This window comes from Artemia sp. Qi Xiang Cuo, chromosome 10 (genome assembly GCF_049724085.1).
Source record: "Artemia sp. Qi Xiang Cuo chromosome 10, ASM4972408v1, whole genome shotgun sequence".
NCBI classification, from domain to species: domain Eukaryota; kingdom Metazoa; phylum Arthropoda; class Branchiopoda; order Anostraca; family Artemiidae; genus Artemia; species Artemia sp. Qi Xiang Cuo.
The window spans coordinates 12,604,388-12,621,477 of record NC_142803.1 but is presented as its reverse complement, the minus strand read 5'-3'; positions in this window follow the sequence as shown (position 1 = coordinate 12,621,477).

The window sequence follows — 17,090 nt, the reverse complement described above, 5'->3', positions numbered from 1 at the left end:
TTTTTTTCTAAAAGATCATTTTGAATTTTGGTTAAGAATTTTCTAGATGCTCCAAAAAAAAATTCAGCTTTGTTGACTAACCATGTCATAACGAGGTCACGTGCACTGCAAATTTATCTCTGACACTTACCTGCCCTTGTCTCTATTTCCCATGTTTCCTGCCCCTGTACGACCAGGAATTTGGAACTGAACCGTTCAATTCTTCTGAATCCGATAGTGTGCTTCATTGTGCCGCGATTGAGTCAATATTTTTTGCTTAAGTGAATAGCCGTGGTCGTAATTACTATCGATGGGTCGGCCGGGTCGTCGCTGGTAGGGTCGCTTTTTTTATGATGTCTTTCAGTACCGCGTTGTTTGTTATGGTATACGCGTTTTTGAATGTGATAATTTGGCAAAAATATTCCTCTATAAACGCATTTTCTTTTGGATTATCGATTTTGAAATTAATCATTTTACTTCAAGCTGTTTACATTGTAGCAAGAAAAGGAACGTCAAGTGGTTTGATGAAAAGCATACAAAGCGAATATTGCTTTCTCAGCAGACTTTCACCACCGACAATAAAGTAGGAAAGCCAATTGTCCCTAACCAACAAAATTTCCCCTCCTGTTCTTTACTTGAGGTTTAGGTGTGCCAGTGAGTAACCACTCTTTAACTACTTCCCTTTGAAACCATCCTGATGCACATTCACCGCATTCCGCTCCTTTAGGGTTTTCTATATGCCTTGAGCTATATGCTATTGACTTTATAACACAAAAATGGTGGAAGTAGTTCGTCTTTTGCATTTCCTCTTATCATTAGGGATATTGCTCCCTCTGTTTCATTCATTATTCTGGAGGTGTATTATTCTGGAGGAAATGGTGGCTACGGTGGCTATGGATACAGAGGTTTTGGATAATCAATGTATGGATAATCAATGTGTTTACCTTTCATCTTTTTTCAACGAAATAAAATTTATCGCAGTTATGATGTTTCCGCAATAAATAAATTACATATTTTTTACAATTACAAAGAATCATAGAAAAAGGGGTCATCGGTTAAATGCACTAACGAAATGGTGCACAAAAATTTTGAAATACTGTTCATACAGCATTTGTTTGTCTATATTTTGTTCTGATGCCTTGGTAAGTGTTGTGTAATGTAGACTGTTTTACTATGTTGCCTACCTATTAAATTACGATCTGTGACCCAGGAATTTTGATAGTAGCCTCGGTTAAGTCTCTGCAAAATTTCGTATTATGTTCGCATTATGTTCAAATTGATTTTTGATAGAAGATTCGATATTTTAAAGGATCCCACTATTTTGTCTATTAGAAGCAAACACACTTAGACTGGAGCAATAAAAATACAGAATTTTAGTCAAGACTATTTTTGAATTATTCAATCACATATAAAACACGGTCATTTGTCCCAGATCAAACCATGCCCTCAAAGGTTCTTTTTGATCTTTGTTGTTGCTGCAACAAGCCTTATTATTGCTCCCTCTGTTTCATTCATTAATCTGGAGGTGCTATTGGCACCTCTTTTCATAATGCGTTTCCATTTCTCGGAGTTGTTTGTTAAGTTAGTCTTATCGTAATAGTAAATATTCAATAAAGCCACATCCTGAATAGTCACTGCTAAATTATTGTACTACTCTTTCTGCTTTTGAATTAAAACAAAAGCTCCTTTTTTAGAATTTCATGACTATACTCAGTCGAAGTGTGAATGATGCTGTCATAGGATGGAAATGATAATTTTGTTCCGATCTGAATCAATACAACTTATAACGATCAGTTTCAGCTTGAAGATTTCCATAGAATACCTTAACTCATCTCAGGTAAGTAAACGTCAGACGGTGGCTTCTTCTTCGATACTTTAGAGAGGTACTTTTCATAGGCTTAGATCGTAGGAGTACATTGTTTTTCCGTGATTTTTGTTTGCATTTTGGAAGGACGTAAATGGAATCTTTTGCCCAGTTAAATTGGGTTGATAAACCCAGTCTGGTAAATAAACCTCATTAGTTACAATGGAAGAAAAGAAGTTACAATGGACCCAATTGAAAGTGTTAAGGACCCAAATTAAATTGTCTTTAAATAATTTTCAATACTTTTATGGGGGTAAATTGTATTTTTCTTTTCCATTTTTTCCCTTGTATCTAACTTTATTATTCTTTGTCTTTCCTATTTCAAGGTTCGAGGTTTTAATTTTCAAAATACAGCACAACTAAATATATAAACTTGCTCGGTATCGAGAACACTCAACAATATACTTGTGCATACTAAATTAAAATACAATGAAAAAATATATAAAAGAAAAAAAACGGAACCCGACTTATCATGCGGATGCAAGACTCAAATAAAATATGTTTAGATTGGTTATCAGAGAAACATGAGAAAAAAAAGCATAGGCGAAATCACTAATAATAAAAAAAAATTAACCAAAGTATTAAAAGGAAATGTTGAACCAACTTTTAATAATAATCAAGTAGATTCACCTTCAAACTTTTTTTAACAAGGGAAGGGAAAGGGGGATAATTTCTTTGTCCTTCATTGATAAATAAAATTTAATAAGGTAATTACGTAAACTAAATTTAGATTGCTCACATCTGATCAGAGGCTGACGAGGATTAGAACCTAAATGAGTTTTACAATGATGGACACGGTCAGTAGGAGTCAGATCGAGATAATACATCATTTAAATCAGAATATTTTTGAAGAAGTCTCGCTACAAAACTATCTAAAAAAACTAAAGAACTTGAGAGAGAGGCAAGATGTTCAGAAATTAATAGGCACTCTTTACGGGATATGACTCTGTCTGTGACGAGGGTGCTGAACCAAACTCTTTTAGAACATGGATTCCTTTATTCTAAATCCTCTATAGAAGAGTCAGATGACTAGTGGAAGTTTTCAAGGAACCAAGGGTATACGAATTACTGTATGGTTGAATAAGTGAAAAATACACAGAACACAGAGAATGATAAAGTAGGAAAAATTAAGGAGATATATCATTAAGACATTTCGACTCATCTATATTTTCACTTTATGTATCTGAAAATTAAATGACAAGTTGCTATCAAGCAGGAAACCAAGATACCTAGTCAACTCCAGAAATACTAGTGCGATCTTCAATGACCACACACCGCAGGCTTGGCAGGCGAACTCCACATCGAGAGGGAATCACAAAATTTTACCTAGAACTAGTAAACATTCGCCTGTCTTCTTAGAACCACGGTAGTAGGCACTTCAAAGCACTTTCGATATTCCTGGGTAGTTGTGATTCATCATAAGCTTTAACGCTGCAAGCAGTGTGATCAGAAAACTACTGAGTTAATCCAAGTTCTTCTAAAGCACTAGAAATATCATTCAGATACATGAGAAATAAAAGAGGACCCAAAATTGAGCCCTGAGGCACCGCACCTACTTTTGACTGGGACACTTCACAGGAAACAATATCACCATCACTCATAAATTGAGAACGGTCTGTTAGGTACGACATGAATAAATCCTTCACTGGGCTTCTAATTCCACAGTTATCAAGTTTACACTGTAAAATAAAGTGTGAAATGGTGTCAAATGCCTTCTTTATATCAAGAAAATAGTAGCATGGATCGTTACCATCGAGAGCTTCATGAATAAATTGGGTAATAATTAAAACTGCTTGCTCAGTCGAGTGGTTTTTCCGATGTCCTGGGAGAAAAATTCCTTCGCCAACAGATAAGATACTATCCTGTTGTATTAGACACCGCTCAATCAACTTTGAAAATGTCGACAAGATAGATATTGGGTGGTAATTTGTGGGGTCTAGGGGATCACCTCCTTTATACAAGACCTTCGCCGACTTAAAAAGCCTGGGGAATGATTCAGTGGTAAAACATAGATTTATCAAGTGTGCCAGTGCATCTTCAACCTCGGGAATTATTGCCTTCAACAGGTTAGTGGATGACCCATCCGGTCCTTCGGAAGCTCCATTTTTTAAGCAGCTTCATTATGCTAATAAGTTCTCGTTCTTTTACCGGGGAAAGAAAAATCGAGTCTTAAATGGGAAACTATCGGTAAGTTGAAAATTTATGTTATTCTGTATTTCTAGACTTAGAAGAAGGTGAAGGTGGGCCGCGTGGAGCAGTTCTCTCGCCAATAGTCGTAAAATGACTGTTAAGCAAGCTAATAACCTCCTGTTTCCTGAAACTCTGTTAACCCCATCCGGAGACATCATCTCCTGTGGAAGTGAATTGTCATTATTTTTTCCTATGCAGGAATTGATGAGATCCAATGTCTTTTTAGGGCATCCCTGGGCATTGTCGAAAGCTTTCGAGTAATAAATCTTCTTTGCAGATTGGAGGAGTTTTGTTAAAGTATTCTTATAATTTATAGTTATCCGTTTATTTTCATCAGAATGATACTGGAAAAAACGCTTATATAGCTTATTTTTGTCTTTACTGACTTTAAAACTCCATTCGTAATCTACGATTTAAACAGGATATTATGCTTCTTGTACGTTAACGGGTTTAGTGAGCAAATTTCATCCAGAACTTCCTTAAATTTGAGGACAAAACCTGCCCAGCCTCATTAGCATTTGAACAAGAATATTCCACTGAAAAATACTGTTCTTCCAGCGTAACTTTCAGCTTCTGAATAGACGATTCATTCAACTTCCTAGATTGTTTCCTTTTTTTTGATTTTTTGGAAAATTCTACTTTAGTTACTTTTGGCTATCTTGGAAAGGGGTTGGGTTAGGAAAATGAAACTTTCAGGGATGGGTCTACATGCTAATGTATGTCTTGGGAAGATACTTTGAAGTACCTACCTCCACTCCTGCCCCCTCTATATAATGCAAATTATTGCACATTACTAGTTGTTTTAGCTCACATTTCATCCTATATTACTATCATAATTATAAATCACTGCTTACCTTACACAACTTCAGCTTTTAACCTTGTTCATTAAAATATATTCCAAAATTCTATTTCCATTTAATAGTCATCCCTTTAACTTATTTACTATCTAGCTGACATTGCTTATGGAACCCTGTTTGTGATGTCACAACTTTGCGTATCATAACCCCTTTAAAGATAGCATGCAGGTGCCAGGGGGGTAGAAGACGACAGTGGTGTTGATAAGCCCTTTAAACTTTATTAAATAGGGAAAGGAGTTGAAAAGAGATAGACCAGTAAAAAGACCCGAATCGTTTTTAGAGGACAAATTATGTCATGGGAAGATTTTTTATTATTATAGGTCCATGCGCTGATGAAGTTTCTGTTGAGTTTATTGAAATACTATCACGGACTTGTAGTTACGGACTCTCCATCCAACGTTTAAAAGTGCTAATATGCACCTTAGCAAGGGGGGAAGTAGTGCTTGGGGTGGATTTCTAAGAGGAGAATTTTCCTTTAGGAGGGAAATTTCTGATGAGTGAATATTCTGGGGGAATGTTACACTGGGGTTTTGACAGAAATACTATATGAAATTCTTTTTAATTGTTTTACATTCTTTTTGCCAAATTTTGTATATGGAGATGTTCCGAGGGAAATATCCGGGGGCTTTTTTCGAAACATTTGGTTTTCTGGGAAATAATTTCCACGAAAGAGGGCATTTCGGGAGTGACCGAGAAACCGATGTATGGATTAAAGTCTCATTCCAATAAAAAAATGCTAAGGAGAATTTTTCAAGGTGAATTGTCCACAAGCAATTTTAAAGAGAGGGGGGATTCTCAGCGAGGAAAGAATTGTCTGGAAGGAATTTGATGGGGGCGGTGCACTTTACGTTGGATGAAATTTCCTCGGAGGATTTCCGTGAGAAGGGGGACAGGGGCGGATCCAGGATTTTTTTAGAGGGAGGTGGGCGCAAAATAGTTTAAACCGATAAACTTGCATTAAGAGCAAGTTTAATTAACGCAAACTGGAGTTAATTAAGTAAATTCCACTACTTTAGACGACGTGAGGGGGGCAACCCCCTCGCCCTACCCCTGGTTCCGCCACTGTGGGGGAGTATATTTCATAGAGGGTGAGCCAGATTTACTGGAATTATTTGAAAAACGAACAAAAATTATGCCATATATGAAGGGTCGCCCCTCCTTAATACCTTATTCTCTACGCTAAAGTTTTGCTGTTTACTAAAATTGAAACACAGTGGCTGTTTAATTTGAATAGGAAGCTTTTTTAAAAGTGCTAATAGCTTTAGCGTAAAGAGCACGGTATTGAGGAGGGGTGACCATTCATATCCGAAATAAATCTGCCAAAACTAATACGCCAATTGTGTTTTAATTTTTCATGCACTGTGAGCTAAAATCGAACCAGCATTAGTTGAGAAACGTTCAGAAATTAAATAAAAAACAAGTTTTTTTTAACTGAAAGTAAGGAGCGACGTTAAAACTTAAAACGAACAATAATTATTCTGTATATGAAAGGCGCTGTTCCCTTCTCAACCCCATCGCTCTTTACGCTAGAGTGGCGTAAAGAACACAGCGTTGTGGGGGAGACAGTCCACTTCGTATGAGGAATAATTGCTGTTCGTTTTAAGTTTTAATGTCGCTCCTTACTTTCAGTTTAAAAAAAAACTTGTTTTCATTAATTAATCTCATAAAGACGATGCGTTTGTCAACATATGAAGAACCGTGTATGTTGCAACTATATCTGTCTGGGTTATATGCAAAGTAACACAAGAGACGAAAATTAACGAACAAAAGAGTAATGAAGAATTATTGTATACAAAATAATATTTGGCAGGGATAGTCACTAGTAATAAATTACTAGGGGTGGCAACATAATACGATGATTATTGGGGATTCGGGGAACCAAATTTTATGGTACGTAGATTTTTGGGGAAATCCCCGAAAATTTAGGAATTTGGGAACCGAACCTCTCGTTGGCAGCGTTCAGTTGATGCGCCGTGTGGGGCTGGGGTCAAGTTAAGACACAAAGCGCTACAAACATCAGAATCAACTTTAGAGGACATATTATGTTTAAGAAGATTTTTTTGAAATCCCCCTTCACCCCAGACTCAAAACTTTCTAAAATTCTACTTTAGAAGCTTTTTAAATATTTCTAAAGCACTAATTGATGGAGTGCTATAAACATCAGAATTGATTTTAGAGGACAAGTTATGTCATTGAAAGATGTTTTTGAAAGCCCCCTCCCCCAAATTCAAAAAACTATACTTTAGAAGTTTTTTAAATATTTCTAAAGCACTCATAGATAGAACGCTACAAATATCAGAATTTACTTTAGAGGACAAATTATGTTATGGGACAATGTTTTTGAAATCCCCCTTCCTCCCAAACCCAAAATTTTCCGAAATTCTGCTTTAGAAGCTTTTTTAAATATTTCTAAAGCGATAGGACATAGTGGGAAAGTTGTCACATTTCTCATTGGTCAGAACTTTGGTAGCAGGGTCTTTAGACCCTTTGTCATTCGAGATGTAGTAAGTTAAAGCGCAATAGGTCTGTTGTTCTTTGGTGGGTCTGCTATTCTGAGAGTTCTAGGATTCCTTGGGTTTTCAGTTGATGGCTAGTTATCGTTCTCAGAGACTCTCTGTTGTCTAGGTACGTCATTTCAAAAGAAGGTCTGAAGGTGTTGCCTTTTCTCATATGATTTTTGGACTATGTCCCTCATCAGATGTAGTGTTGAGTCAGGGAGCTGAATTAGTAATGGTTGTCCTCTAGACGTAGTGTTTGCTTCACTTCTGTTCTTGTTTTTGAGCCTGGTGACTTTCACAATAGTAGGAAAAAGCTTCTTCTTTCACAATTTTTCTCACTTCGTCTGTGTTGACAACTGGCGGTGAGTAATTCTGTTGGATTTTTTCAAGTCTTGAATTGAGGTCTAAGAATGCACTGTCTACATAGTGGTGTATTTTGTCAAAACTTGATTTCTGGGCAAGCTTTGATCTTAAGAGGGCTATATTAGATAATATTTGCTTCAAAGAACTGTCAACCCCTGCTATAAAGTTGTACAGTACCTGAATTTCTGGAGACAGAGCTGGGGTGGGAGTGTTTGGTAGTCTAAATGGGTTTTTTGCACCTTGCTGAAATCCCCGACTGGATGGAGTTGGTTTTTTGCACCTTGACACGATCCTCCACTGGAAGGAAAATAGTAGTTAGGTGGGTTTCTGTTCCTGGTTTGTCTGTTTTCTTGATTTGTCATTTATCTGAGGAGAACTCAAGCTATACAAAAGTACAGTTATATATAATTGGTAAAAAAATATACACAAAACAGGGTAATATGCACAATTTCGTAATTTACAAATCTTCCTGGAAGGTTTCCAATATATACAATTAGTGTGAAAGCCAATATGCCAATATTTTTCAAAATATGTTTTCTCAGCCAATATGTTTTCTATTATTGCCTTGAAAACTCTCAAGGTAGACGGAAAATATGGGAAGTGCAATGCTCAAATCACCTATTCCAAGAAGTTTAACGATTAAAAGCCAGCTGGTACCAACTCGGCCATCTGCATAAACTATCACAAAAAATACGCAAAAACAGATGAGCCAACGTAATCTGTGGCGTTGTTCAATGTTTGACAACTGCGCACTATTGATGACATTGAAGAATTTGGAAAAAGGAGAATGACATTGAATTTAGCCTGCCTTTGTTTAACAACAGCTGTATTTTATTTTTTTAAATTACTTTAAACTATAATTTAAACTTGAAGCAGACAAAGGACAAGTCCCTTGGGAATGGAAAATAAAATTCCCCAGCTTCAAAATCCAAGTAAGTAAAGTGACACACCAAGGAAAACCACTTAAAATGACACTTAGGTATAAATATAAACAGAAAATGACAAATATGGGTAGAAATAAAGGTTCTTTCTCACAAATTTGGCCAACAATTTCACACCACCAAGTTGTAGTTGCTGTTGGTTTAAGATGGAGTTTGCCACCACTAGTCAGTTGACACAGATGCTTACCCAACTGAAAACTGACATTAAATGTGATGTTTCTGCTAAGGTTAGTGATATTGCCAATAGAGTATCACTCATCAAAAATTCACTACAATCACTGTGCTGTGTTTCAACTGTTCAGGACCTAGTGGCTTCTACAGTGTCTTCTTAATTGTCTCAACTTCCTATAGCCTAGCCCAATTAACTGAAACTGATTTTGTCAGATAGCACATTCAGAGCACCAGTGTTTTGAAAGATGTTTGAATGTTGTTGCATATGGAAATCCCACCCAGACCAATGATGAAGTTTTCCTGCATAATTACTTGTTACACACCATGGGCGCCCATAAGCTGAATTCCAGGGGGGGCAAACCTCGTCTAATTGGCACTTTTAATGCTATGTAATAAAAATCTCAGAAAAAAAATATAAAAATAAGGCAGCATCATTCAGCCAGGGGGGGGTAGGAGCCCCCCCCCCCCCAAATGGGCGCCCATGTTACACACTTATGGAGTTGACATTGTTGTCAACTCCAAAAAGTAAAAGTAAAAAGATCTTCAAATAGCCATCAAACCTCTGGTTTGATGCACCCCCTGCTCTCCTTTTCTCTGCCATCAACTAAATTTAGAAAGCAAATAGGCCTAGGCTAATACAGAAATTAGGCTGTTTGAAACAAAAGCATCCATTAGTTTTTGTGGTGATAGTCAAAAGAAAGATCAAATAAATCAAAGAGCTCTAGTTGAGGAGTTGAAATACTGAAAAAATAATGGAGAAGCAGATTTCATAATTTGTAAGGGTGCCATCACTAAAAAAAAAATTGCTAGTATTCCCCACAACACTCCAATGTCCAACTAATATCTGTGCTTCCTTCTACAGGGTTTGTCTGAAAAGTAAAAGGACTCATTTTCTTTTACTGCAACTGCATTTTGGAGTAATTGCATGCTGACTGAATTTGGCTGAAGTTGTTCCTAGCTAACAAGCAAGCTGGTCAGTTGTCTCAGAGCACCTGGAGATTCAGGACAGGCATTTTTGCATGACCTGTTACTGTGAATGGTGCAAGCCAAAAATATAGCATCCCTTAGAGCAGAGGTATGCAATTAAATTCTGTGTGAAACTTTGTAAGTCTATAACAGAGACGTTTGATATTATCAAACAGGCTTACCCAGATGTTGCTTTAGCAAGAAGTGGTGTATTTCAGTGGGACCAGGCCTTTTTGGAGGCTGGGAAGAGGCTGTTGATGAAGACCATGCTGGAAGACATTCAACAAACACCAACAATGTGACTTGTGTGTACAAAGTTTTGAACTCAGACCATCAAGTAAGTATTCATTTAGTTGCCCAAATGTTAAATTTACCAAAATCTGTTGTTTCATGACATTGTGACAGTGCATTTGAATATGCACAAGGTGTGCACAAAGATGGTCCAAAAAGTGCTCACTAACAACCAAAAATTGTGGCAATTGAAAGTGTGCCAAGAAAATTTGAACATTTGTGAAAGGGATCCCAATTTTTGAATAATGTAATCACAGGTGATGAGTCCTGGATCTTTGAGTATGATCCCAAGACAAATAGGCAATCTTCCAAGTGCCACATGTCAGCATCTCCTTGCCCAAAAAAGGCAAGAATGAGCAAATCCAAAGTGAAAACAATGCTCATTTTCTTTGTTGACATCAAAGGCATTGTCCATCATGAATTTTTTCCCTTGAGTGATTACAGGCCATAACATTCCAAGTTGCAATTTTAATATCCTTTATATTATTGAAGTTAAAAAAAAACTTCTCTGAGGCACTGGTTTGTAATTTTCTGCATTTGCCCTTTCCCCTTTCTTATCAATGGGCACAGCAATTGCTTCATGCCAGATTTTTGGCATTTGTCCCAGATCAAACACAGTCATTTGTCCCAGATCAAACCATGCCCTTAAAGGTTCTTGTTGATCTTTGGTGTTGCTGTAACAAGCCCTATTAGTGCTCCCTCTGTTTCAATTTTTATTGTGGAGGTGCTATTTGCACCTATTTTCAGTATGTATGTTCATGTCTGGAGTTGTGTCCTAAATTCGTTTTATCGTAAGAATAAATGTTATATAAATGCACAATCTTAATATTCACTGCTAAATTATATCACTACTCTTTCTGCATTTTAATTTAAACAAAAGTTAATTGTTTAGAATTTCATAACTATACTCAGTCGAAGCTTTGAACGATGCTGTTCTAGTGTGGACAAGATAGTCTTGTTCCGATATGATTCAAAACAACTTATAACGATCAGTTTCACATTGAAGATATCAATATAATAAATTATCTTCACAGTTAAGTACACGTCAGACTGTTGCTTCTTCCTCGATACTTTATATAGGTACTTTTCATAGTATTAATTCCTATGAGAACATTTTTTGTAAGTGATTTTTGTTTGCATTTTGGAAGGACGTAAATGTAATCTTTTGCCCAGTAAAAGTTGTATGATAACCTCAGCTTGGTAAATAAAACTCATTAGTTGCAACGGAAGAAAAGAAGTTCCACGGGACACAATTTAAAGTGTTATGGACATAAATTAAATTATCATTAAATTCAATACTGTTATGGGGGTAAATTGTATTTATCTTTTACATTTTTTCACTTGTATCTAACTTTATTATCATGTGTCTTTACTATGTCAAGTTTCAAGGTTTTAGTTTAAAAAATACATCAAAAATAAATATATAAAGTTGATCGGTATCTATAAAAAAAAAAAATAGAATTGAGCATACTAAAGGAAAATACAATGAAAAAATATATAAAAGAAAAAAAAACTGACCCCTACAAATAATGTCGGATGCAAGACACAAAACACAAACAAATAAAACATTTAGGTTGGATATCAGTTAAATATGATAAACAAAATCATAGTCGAAATCACTAATAATAAAAAAAAATTAACCAGTGTCATAACAGGACCTAATGAACCAACTTTTAATAATGAGCAATTATATTAACATTCAAAGCCTTTTTTTTACAGGGGCAGGAAAGGCGGATAATTTATTTGTCCTTCATTGATAAAAAACATTTAATAAGGCAATTACGTAAACTAATTTTAGATCGCTCACATCTGATCAGAGGCTGACGAGGATTAGAACCAAAATGAGTTTTACAATGATGAACACGGTTAGTAGGAAGCAGATCGAGATAATACATTATTTAAGGCAGAATATTTTTGAAGAAACATCGCTACAAAACTATAGAAATTGACAGACAGGCAAGATATTCAGAAACTTATAGACCCTCTTCGCGGGAGATGAATCTGGCAGTGACGAGGGAGATGAAACAAACTCTTTTAGAACATGGATTCCCTTATTTTAAAGCCTCTGTAGAAGATTCAGATGACTAGTGAAATTATTCAAGTAAACAAGGGTATAAGAATTGATTTATGATTGAATAATTGAAAAATACACAGAACACAGAGAATTGTAAAGTAGGAAAAATTTAATGAGATATATCAGTAAGACATTTCGACTCGTATATATTTTAACTTATGTATCTGAGAATAAACTGACAATTTACTATCTATCAGGAAAACAAGATACCTAGTCAACTCTAGAAATGATAGTGCGATCTTCAATGACCACAAACCGCAGGCTTGGCAGGCAAACTCTAACTCGAGAGAAAATCACAAAATTTTACTTAGAACAATTCACCACTAGCCTGTTTTCTTGGAACCACTGGAGTAGGCACTTTACAGCACTTACGATTTTCGTGTGTAGTTGTGATTCATCATTAACTTTAACACTGCAAGCAGTGTCATCAGCAAACAACACAGTTAATCCAAGCTCTTTTAAAGCACTAGAAATATCATTCAGATAAATGAGAAGTAAAAGAGGCCCCAAAATTGAGCCCTGAGGCAGCGCACCTAGTTTTGACTAGGACACTTCACAGGATACAATATCACCATCACTCATACAGTGAGTACGGTCTGTGTAGTACGACATGAACAACTTCGTCACTGTGCTTGTAATTTCAGATTTATAAAGTTTACAATGTACCATAAAATGTGAACTTGTGTCAACTGCCTTCTTTATATCAAGAATATTGTAGCATGGATATTTATTTTCAACAGAATCATGAATAAATTGAGTAACAATTAACAAAGAATGATTAGTTGAGTAGTATTTCGAAAAAAAAGGGAGAAATCTTACGTTGCCCAAAGATAATATAATATCTTGTTGGATTATACACCGCTCAATACACTGCGAAAATTTCGACAATCTAGATCGTTGGGGGGCCGTTGTGATGTCCAGGGAATCACATGATTTGTGCCAGGCCTAGACCAACTTTAAAATTCTGGGGAATGATTCAGTGGTAAAACATAGATTTATCACGTGTGCCAGGGCATCTGCAACATCGGGACTTATTGCCTTCAGCAGCTTTCTGGATGACCCATCCGGTCCTTCGGAAGCTCCATTTTTTAGCAGCTTTGTTATGCTAATAAGTTCCTGTTCTTTTACCGGGGAAAGAAACATCGAGTCTTGAATGGGAAAAGATAGGTAAGTTGAAAATTTATGTTATTCTGTTTTTCTGGGCTTAGAAGAAGGTGAAGGAGAGCTGTATGGACGAGTTCTCTCTCCAAGATTCGTAACATGGCTGTTTAGCATGCTTATAAGATCCTGTTTCTTGAAACTCTGTTAACCCCCTCTGGAGACATCATCTCCTTTGGAAGGAATTGTCATTATTTTTTCCAAGGCAGGAGTTGATTAGATCCCATGTCTCTTTAGGGTATCCCTGGGCATTGTCGAAAGCTTTCGAGCAATAAATCTTCTTTGCAGATTGGAGGAGTTTTGTTAAAGTATTCTTATGATTTATAAATATCCGTTTATTTTCATAAGAAGGATACTGGAGAAAGCGATCATATAACTTATTTTTTGTCTTTAATCACTACAAAACTTCATTAGCAATCTACGGTTTAAACGGGATATTATGATTCTTGTCCGTTAACGGTTTTAGTGAGCAAATTTCATCCAGAACTGACTTAAATTTTGGGACAAAACCCTGCCCTGCCTCATTAGCATTTGAACAATAATATGCCACTGAAAAATACTGTTCTTCCAGCGTAACTTTCAGCTTATGAATAGAAAATTTATTCAACTTCTCCTAGATTGGTTCCTTTTTGTTTGATTTTTTGGAAATTATTCTTCAGTTAATTTTCTCTCTATTGAAAAGGGGTGTTGTTAGGACCATGAAACTTTCAGTGATGTGTCTACGTGCTCAGGTCTGCCCCGGTACGGTACTTTGACGTACCTCCCTTCACTCCTCCCCCCCTCTATATACTGCAAATTATTGCACATTGCTAGTTGTTTTAGCTCACATTTCATCCTACATTACTGTCATAATTATAATTCACTGCTTACCTTACACAACTTCAACTTTTAACCTTGTTTATTAAAATATATTCCAAAATTCTGTTTCCATTTAATAGTCATCTGTTTAAATTATTTACTATCTAGCTGATGTTGCTCATGGAACCCTGTTTGTGATGTCACAACTTTGCTTATCATAACCTCTTTAAGGGTAGCATGCAGGTACCAGGGGGTAGAAGACGGCAGTGGTCTTAATAAGCCCTTTAAACTTTTTTAATTAGGGAAAGGATTTGAAAAGAGATAGACCAGTAAAAAGATCCGAATCGTTTTTAGAGGACAAATTATGTCATGGGAAGATTTTTTATTTTTATAGGTCCATGCGCTGATGAAGTTTCTGTTGAGTTTATTGAAACACTAGCACGGACTTCCTGTAGTTACGGACTCTCCATAAAATGTTTAAAAGTGCTAAGATGCACCTTAGCCAGGGGGAAGTTGTGCTTGGGGTGGATTTCTAAGGGGAGAATTTTCCTTTAGGAGGGAAATTTCTGATGAGTGAATATTCTGGGGGAAATGTTACACTGGGGTTTTGACAGAATTACTATATGAAATTCTTTTTAATTGTTTTACATTCTTTTTGCCAAATTTTGTATATGGAGATGTTCCGAGGGAAATATCCGGGGGCTTTTTTCCGTGCGTTTTGTTTTCTGGGAAATAATTTCCACGAAAGGGCTGGAGTGACTGAGAAACCGATATATATATTAAAGTCTTATTCCAATGAAAAAATGCTAAGGAGAATTTTTCAAGGTGAATTGTCCACAAGCAATTTTAAAGAGAGGGGGGATTCTCAGTGAGGAGAGAATTGTCTGGAGGGAATTTGACGGGGGAGGTGCACTTTACGCAACCCCGTCGCCCTCCCCCTGGATCCGCTACTGAGGAAGGGTATTTTTCATAGAGGGTGAGCCAGATTTACTGGCATTATTTGAAAAATGAACAGAAATTATGCCTTATATGAAGGGTTGCCCCTCCTTAATACCTTAGTCTCTCCGCTAAGTATTGACTATTTAACAAACTTTAAACACTGTGTCTTTTTAATTTGAAAAGAAAGCTTTTTTAAACGTGAAGCCAGCTTAGTCGTAAAGAGCAAGGTCTTTAGGAGGGGTAACCCCTCATAGCTAAACTAAATCCGCACAAAATAATCCGCAAATTGTCTTTTAATTTTGCATGCACTGTGAGCCGAAATCGAACCAGCATTAGTTGAGAAACGTTCAGAAATTAAATAAAAAACAAGTTTTTTTTTTACTGAAAGTAAGAAGCGACGTTAAACCTTACACCGAACAAAACTTCTTACGTGTATGAACGGTTCTTTTCCCTTTTCAACCCCTCTCACTGTCCGTTAGAGTAGTGTACAGAACACGGCTGTGAAGGGGGGATCGACTCTTTCATCTCCTGACTAATTGGTGTGCGGTCTTGGTTTTATTGTCGCTCCTTACTTCCAGTTAAAAAAAAACTTGTTTTTATTTATTAATCTCATAAAGACTATGTGTTTGTCACCACAGGAAAAACCGTGCATATAGCAGTTATATGTGTCTGGGTTTTATTCAAAGTAACACAAGAGACAAAAATTAAAGAACAAGAGACTCATGAGAACTTATTGTCTAAAAAGTGATATTTGGCAAGGGTAGTCACTAGCAATAAATAACTAGGATTGGTAACATGATAGGATGATTTTTGGGGATTCGGGGAACCAAATTTTATGGCACATAGATTTTTGGGGAAATCCCCAAAAATTTGGGAACCGAGCCTCTCGTTGGTGGCGTTCAGTTGATGCGCCGTGTGGGGCTGGTGTTAAGCTAAGACACAGAGCGCTACAAACATCAGAATCAACTTTAGAGGACATATTATGTTTAAGAAGATGTTTTTGAAATCCCCCTTCACCCCAAACTCAAAATTTTCTAAAATTCTACTTTAGAAGCTTTTTAAATATTTCTAAATTAAATTAAAAAAAAACAAGTTTTTTCACTGAAAGTAAGAAGCGACATTAAAACTTAAAATGAACAGCAATTATTCCATATATGAAAGGGGCTGTCCCCTCCTCAACGCCTCGCTCTTTACGCTAAAGTTTTTTATTGTTTTAAAAAGTAGAGTGGTGAAAAAGAGTCAAACTTTAGCGTAAAGAGAGAGGCGTTGAGGAGGGGACAGCCCCTTTCATATACGGAATAATTGCTGTTAGTTTTAAGTTTTAATGTTGCTCCTTACTTTCAGTAAAAAAAAAATTGTTTTTTATTTAATTTCTGAACGTTTTTCAACTAATACGGGTTCAATTTTGGCTCACCGTGCATGAAAATTAAAATACAAATTGCATATTAATTTTGGCAGATTTAATCCGAATATGAAGGGTCCTTTTCAATACCTTGCTCTTTACGCTAAACCTGTTAACATTTAAAAAAAACTTCCTATTCTAATTAAACAGCCCCTGTGTTTCAATTTTAGTAAAAAGTCAAATTAATAAAATTAATTCAAATTCAAATTAATTTATGTTCGTTTTTCAAATAATGCCGCTAAATCTGGCCCATCCTCTATGAAATATACCCCTCCCCCTACAGGAACTCCTCCATGGAAATTTTATCCAACATAAAGTGCATCCTACCCCCCCCCCCCTGTCAAATTCTCTCCAGACAGTTCCTTCCTCGCTGAAAATCCCCCCCCTCTCTGTAAAGTTGCTTATGGACAATTCACCCTGAAAAATTGTCGTTAGCATTTTTCATTAGAATAAGACTTTAATCTATAAGCGGTTTTTGGTCACTCCAGAAATGCCCCCTTCCGTGGAAATGATTTCCCAGAAAACGAAACGCACGGAAAAAAGCCCCCGGATAATCCCCCCAAACATCTCCATGTAAGAAATTTGGCAAAGAGAATGTA